Source organism: Plecotus auritus, assembly GCF_963455305.1.
Source record: "Plecotus auritus genome assembly, chromosome: 8".
NCBI lineage: Eukaryota > Metazoa > Chordata > Mammalia > Chiroptera > Vespertilionidae > Plecotus > Plecotus auritus.
This window is the reverse complement of record NC_137782.1, coordinates 156,105,755-156,112,820: the sequence shown is the minus strand read 5'-3', so window position 1 is coordinate 156,112,820 and position 7,066 is coordinate 156,105,755. Positions and strand designations below refer to the sequence as shown.

Sequence of the window (7,066 nt, the reverse complement as noted above, 5' to 3'; positions counted from 1 at the left end):
AGTTCAGGGCTAAGAAAAAGTTTGTGCTCAATTGCAATCATTTTCCCCAGCAGAATCTGATATGACCTTGCTCTGTGAATGGTTTGAATGTATCTATGGTCTTTATTGTAACCTTCCTTCAATGCCTTTTGAAAATAGAAGGAATCTATACTATTAAAAGGGTAATATGCAAATTGGTCACGATGCCCTCACAGTAACAACCAAACAGCAGGCTGCATGGGGCGACCAGGCCGGCAGAGGGAGGCAGTTAGGGGCAATCAGGCCGGCAGGCAGAGGTGGTTGGGGTGATCAGGCTGGCCGGGGGAGGCAGTTAGGGGGCGATCAGGCAGGCAGGCAGGTGAGCAGTTAGGAGCCAGTGGTCCTGGATTGTGAGAGAGATGTCCGACTACCGGTTTTCAGACATCCCCTGAGGGGTCCCGGATTGGAGAGGGTCCAGGCTGGGCTGAGGGGACCCCCGCGTGCACGAATTTCATGCACCAGGCCTCTAGTATATTATGTAAAGAGTACCTGCCTTCAGTTACACTCTGTTCTTTTAAGAGATGATCCATTTAAAGTCTCCCATGCTTCCTAAATGTAGTAAATGGTGCATTTCTCTAATGGCTTCTTCCTGTTTTCTTTAGTTTCCTTCTTCCTTTTCCTCTTCCTCTTTTCTTCCCTGGCTCTTCCTTCTTCCTTCTTTCTTCTCTCCCAGGCATCTCACCTTCTTATCTCTTCCTCACCCTCAGGAGACCACCATTCTTTTCTCCTGCTGCCACCATCCCTGCTAGCCTTTCTCTTCCTTTCTCTCCACATTCTCCTGTTTACCTTTCCTCTCTCACAGAAGAGCAAAGAATAGGGGCTGAAGAGAAGGAAGAGCGGGAGTGAAGAAAGTAGAAAAAGGGGTCAGGGAGATAGAACAACTAAGAAAAGAAAAAGGAGTAAAATATCAAAGATAACACTGGTGATCATTTAGTCTAGTCTCACAGTCAATCCATGAGTGCCTCCTGCTCAATATTTGCGAGCTGAATGTCTTTACTAACTCAGAACAGTGATGATTCCACAGGAAGGAAAGGCCTGTGGTTGCTTCAGCAGGTTTGTTCCTGGTGCTTCAACTCCCACCCCATCTGGTTCCTGAAATTCACCTTTCTAACAGTGGAACCAGGAGCCTGCTGTCTACTACTTTGTTCAACGGAGAAAAACTTTACTTTCCTAATTCTCTGATCAAGCACAGAAAATCTTTAGGCAGATGGAGAATATTGTTTTTCATTTTTATTTCCTAAAAATAAATATTTACCAGGTTACCAAGAAAATGCATAAAGCAACAAGAAGTAAAATATAAACAACAATTAAAAAAAAGACAGAATACACATTTGGGTTCAGTTAAATCACAGTATCTAGCCATGGGCATGTTGATTGATACCTATTCCAGATTTGGGATGGATTCTTCGTAGAGAATCCAGATTCCAGTCTTCTTTTTCTCCGTTAATCTCTTAGTTTTTAGGGTTAGGTATGTATTATATAACTGGTTTCCTTCTCTTTGCAGAAAGGAACAAAAATTCAGGTAAAAAACTGTAGTGACCGCCAGGGCTTAAGAAAATAATTGGTAATGTGATAACTTAAGTGGCTATTCCTCCCCTACACATTCCCAAAAGTGAACACAAGGGCTGGATAATTATACACTGGTTTTATGACTATCAGTCTCCAACAGGATTTTTCCATTTTGTGATGGACGGGTTCATGACTCAACTGTGGCCTGTCACATGGTTGGACTGCTCTGGTTAGAAAGCTCTGGGTGTTAGGAAGTTCTTCCCGACATTAAGAAAGAATTTGGAGTGATAGTTTCCTGCTGAACTTAGAGTTACCATTTGGAGTGACATCGATTAAGACAATTTCCCTTTCACATGACAGCCCTTCACATGTTTGAAGATGGCTATTATGCTGTTGCTGAGCCATCATCCCACCAACTAAGAAATGCTCCAGTTCTTTAAATGACTTGTTTTCTAGAACAGTATCCAGTCTTTCTGTGCCTTCTAGACCATGTAGTTTTTAAATGTGCCTAAGTATGTACCTAAAACTGAACACAGTACCCCAAAGGTGACATCTCGCTTAGCCCAGAGGGACATAGTTAATTCCCATCAGCCACACAGAGTTTCTTTAATGCAAACTAAGTTTTTGGACTATCTATATATATAAAAAGATAGCGACTGGAACACCATAACTACCAGAACAACCGGTCTCTATGACACCCACTGTGGCCAGTGAACCATCCTGATCAGGGGGTGGGGCCGGCTGGCCAACCTTCCTTGGCCCCTCCCCCCAGCCAGCCCTACCCCGATTTAGGGCAGCCTGGCAGCCAATCCCCCCATGGCCCTTCCCCCCGGCCAGCCCTGCCCCTGATTGGCATGCCCCACCCCAATAGGGGTGGGACCAGCCAGCCAACCTCCTGAAGCCCCTCCCCCCAGCCAGCTCCACCCACAATTGGCCCCCCTAGCCTATTCAAGGGCTGGGCTGGCCGGCCCACTGCCCACAAACCCTCCCCATGGCCGGCCTTGCCCCCAATAGGCCCCCCTACCCCAATTGTGGGTGGGGCCCACTGGCCAATCGCCCGTAGCCCCTCCCCCCAGCCAGCCAACCTCCTGTCATCTCCTCCTCCCGACAGGCCTGATTGGAGCCTGGCCAGCCAGACTCCACCCATGCATGAATTCGTGCACTGGGCCTCTAGTTTTTAAATATTCGCATTCCACTGTTGTACCCATACTAAGCCTGTGATCAAACTGAAGTCTTCATCTTTAATTATAAGACTTGATACCATTCTGAGTCTTTAATTGGACTTTGGCCATTGATTTTTTTAAAACTAAATATGAGATTTTACATTTACCTTTTTTTCAATTACAGTTGGCTACATTTATTCTTGGTGCTTTAGGACAATGTCACAGCACATGGAAGCCATGTTGATACCAGAGACCAGAACAGGAACAGGAAAGCAATACAGGGAAAGCATGTCTAGTGATCAGGTGACCACTGGCCCACTCTGGACTACTTAAAAGCCAAAAAAAAATCTTTGGACTGTGGTTTATATTCTATATCCACAATATTATGCATATCATTTTCTGTTTGGGTAAGATACAAATTCTTAAAACACACACATATAGTACACAAATAGACTCTTGTTGCAAAAGGTTCAATCAGTATGCAAGAACATGCAGAAAAGTGGGAAAACCCATACTCCCAGCCCTTCTCAGACATGATGACGGGAACCATGTGCCTTCTATGTATGTATGTGCATATGTTTGTACATATGTATGTACTTTAATACAAATGAGATCATAGTAAGAGTACTGTTCAGTGACTCTTTTTTCTAACTTAACAATTGTCTTGGTGTCCACACAGAAGGTATAGATCTGCCTCATGCTTTTAAACTATTGTGTAATTTGATTGTAACAATTTATTTAGCCATTTCTCTTAGATCATCATATGTGCTGTTCCAGCTTATTATAGACTCCACTCTAATGACTTCACTTTTCTGTGCAATTCTATATATGTTTGTAAGTGTTTCCCCAGTAGAGATACTTGAACCAAGGAAATATGCATTTTAAAGGGTGTTGATACCACCTCGTTATCTTCCAAAAAGGCATGCCAGTTTGCATCCTCATGAACCTGGGGTTTTGTACCATGTAGCCTGTGCCAAAAATATCTTTCCTTCTTTAAAGAACTATTGCTCTAATTTAGCTTTGCAAATGTAGAATGAAAATAAAACAAAAATAGTACTTGTCTTTCAGACCTATTCCTTACTTTAAAGAACAGTTATGCGTGTGTTCAGATGGGCTCCTCTTCTTTTTTTTTTTTTTCCCTGATCTGTGACTTTGTTTTTAATTATCTTAAGCCTCATGATGACATAATTTACAATTTTGTGTTGATGACCTATTCTCTACTTTAATCCTAGTGAGCTGGCAAAAGCACCATTACCAATCACACACATATATAGTCAATGGATAGCTATTCAAGACAATCCTGAATTATAACTTAGTCTGACTTAAAGAATTCACAAAGTTTGCTACTATATCTTGTCACACTGAGTTTTAAAAGCACCTGACCTTAAAGATCATCTATAAAATGTAAAAGTGTTAAATACTCTTTATTTGATATTATACATAAACCACACTAAAATGCCTTTCATTCAATAAAAGGTAATGGTTTAGATACAGGGAATTTTATTAAATTGGCATAGTTGGGACCAAAAAGATAAAATGGTCACTGCCAGCTTATCTGCAGCCCTTCCTTTTAACAGACTGATGAACACAACTTGTAATATATAAGCATGTCTTGCAGGTCTAAGAGACAGGGAAGGGATTTCCTCAGAATCTAAACAAGGTAATACAACCAGTCATCTAAATCTCAACCAATCTCCTACAGGTTCTGAGATGGCACTCACCACCTCTGTGAAAAGCTGAACACTAGGAATCAAGTCCAATCATATTTTTAGAAGGAAGTACAGTGACAGTGCTTGCTGAACCAAAATTATCATCAAAGCTCAAAAAGCTGACCATATTCATTTAACCACAAGCCAATCTTATTTAAATCAGGACTGCTGGGGAAAAAATGCTCTATTAGCCATTCATGATCTGAATTCTGCTGTATGAGATCAATTTAAATATGGTACACATAAAAGAAGTCAGGAGACACTTGTCCTATCTAATAAAGAGGGAATATGCTAATTGACCCTCACACGACGCAAAGATGGTAGCGCCCACAGCCAATAAGGAGGGAATATGCTAATTGACCTCCCCGCCCTCAAAGATGGCGGTGCCCACAGCCACAAGATGGTGGTGCCCAGTCCCCTCAGCCCTGCCAGGGCAGCAGGCGTGATGCTGTGCGCACCTGCCTCCGGAGTCCCCCAGTCCCCTCAGCCCCTCAGCCGCCCAGAGCCAGCCCGAGGTGCAGGCAAGCCTCAGATGGCAGCTGCCCAGCCACCCAGGGCTGCCCAAGGCTCAGGAAACCAGGGCCGGCTGAGGCTTGTGCTGCCGGCAGTGGCAGCAGCAGAGGTGTGATGGGGTGTCGCCTTCCCCTGATCACCGGGTCGCCTCCCACCCCTGAGGGCTCCTGGACTATGAGAGGGGACAGGCCGGGCTGAGGGACCCCCCACTCCAGTGCATGAATTTTCATGCACCGGGCCTCTAGTAATAAATAAGGCAGTGGCCAACTATTACTCATTAGTAGCTTTTTTAAAAAAAATATATTTTATTGATTTTTTTAGAGAGGAAAGAAGAGGGATAGAGAGTTAGAAAAATCGGATGAGAGAGAAACATCAATTAGCTGCCTCCTACACCTCCCCCACCGGGGATGTGCCCACAACCAAGATACATGCCCTTGAACGGAATCGAACCCGGGACCCTTCAGTCTGCAGGCTCTATCCACTGAGCCAAACAGGTTAGGGCTTATTAGTAGCTTTTTTGAGATAAGCTATCAAGTCTGCCCATTCTGCACTCTTCTTAATGCCAGTGAAGATCGTTTTTGTTCCAGGGATGTACTTCTTGGGATTCTCCAAATACTCCATGTAGCCTCTCCCCTGGTGATACCTTTGTTCTTGTTGGCATCCGTGTAAGAAAATGCAGGGGCCTGGCCTATCATTCGCCCAAAGAGACCATGGAGATTTGGCCCAGTCTTGTGCTTGCCTCCCTTTTCCACAGTATGGCACTGGGCACACTTCTGAACAAAAATCTTCTTGTCCTTCTCAACATCACCCATTTTTTAATCACTTGTTAGTCGCGGGCGACACTGAGATCCCCACTCACAATCCAGACAGCCTGCTCTCTTGGTTCTCTTCTTGACAGATGAGGGAAAACCCCAGATTAAAGCCTGTAAGAGTTTAGAAGGGGTACATTCCGGATCGCCACTTCCCTGTGGAGCATATCACAGAAGCCAGGGTGGGGAGAGTGACCTCAGTGGCTCTGGATATCCCCTCTGAGATGATGGAAACTCTTTACAGGCCCCTGGGCACAGGCCCAAATGCCTTCCAGGTTCATCTAATCCTCCAGAGGAGACTGAAAGCAATGAAGCCAACATATCACAACCATTAAGATTTTGGCTTCTGGGGGCAGGCACTCTTGGCTGTGAGGCCCAGCTCTAACTTAAAAGCAGTGACCTTGGCCCTGTTAGTTAACTCTTCTGAGCCCAAGTTTCCTTATTCATGCAAGAGGAATAATACTATCCTAACCTCAGAGGGTAGTTGTGAGGATTAAATGAGATATTGTCAGGAAATCAATTAGCGACATTGATGGTAAAGCGTGAGCTCTCAATAAAAGTCATTACTATTATTCCTCCTACGACTAAGCCCTTATTCCTGTCCAGTAAACTCAGAGTCACACAAGGACTTGGACCTCACTGGAATAAACACTTGGCCTGCTTGGTTCACTGTGATGGGTCTCAGGGCGACATGCCCTTTCCCACCTGCAGGCTCCTGAGAGCCTGAGGTGATACCAATCATCTTCTCCTTGTCTTTTCCTGTGACACTTTGCGTGGTTAATGGACAACTCCAGAGCCAGCCAGGGTGTGTGAATCTGCCTCCACTACTCCTAGCTGAGTGACTTCAGTTGCTGCAGATCACTTCTCTGGGTCCAGGTAAAATGGAGATGATCCCGATGAGATGGGGGATGTGGCAGAACAGCTGCCATCGGTAAAAGGACAGGAGCTGTCAAGGAAAACCACCCCCCTCTGGATTTATGGCTTAAAATTGGCAGAGACCAGCTCCATCCAATATGGAGAATAATCCATCCAATGGTAACCCCTAGCCTCATTATACGCTCATTGTAATACATCAGCAAGCTAACCAACACACCCAGAACCACAGGAAGCCCATATAAGGACAAAAATGGCCCATGGAGCTCTTCTGAGAAATCTCCACCCCTTTTCCAGAAAGATCCTGACTATTCCTCTCCCTCATTAAATACTCTACCCCCGCCCCTCACCCCCGATTAAATAAATCTCAGTAAAGGAAGCAAATTCTGTTAAGGGAGCCGGGGAGGCCTGCTCTGCCTGTGGAGTAGCCCACTCTCTGTCTCTGCTTCACTAATAATCTCACTTTCATTTT

At 44.8% G+C, this 7,066-nt stretch overlaps 1 pseudogene across 1 annotated transcript; it reads right to left on the bottom strand.

Moving 5' to 3' along the window:
* Window positions 1–5,407: 5,407 nt before the first annotated feature.
* On the bottom strand, window positions 5,408–5,724 carry LOC308256707 (cytochrome c-like; annotated as a pseudogene). Its single transcript has one exon. The product of its transcript is annotated as a cytochrome c-like (transcript).
* Between the last annotated feature and the right edge of the window lie 1,342 nt (window positions 5,725–7,066).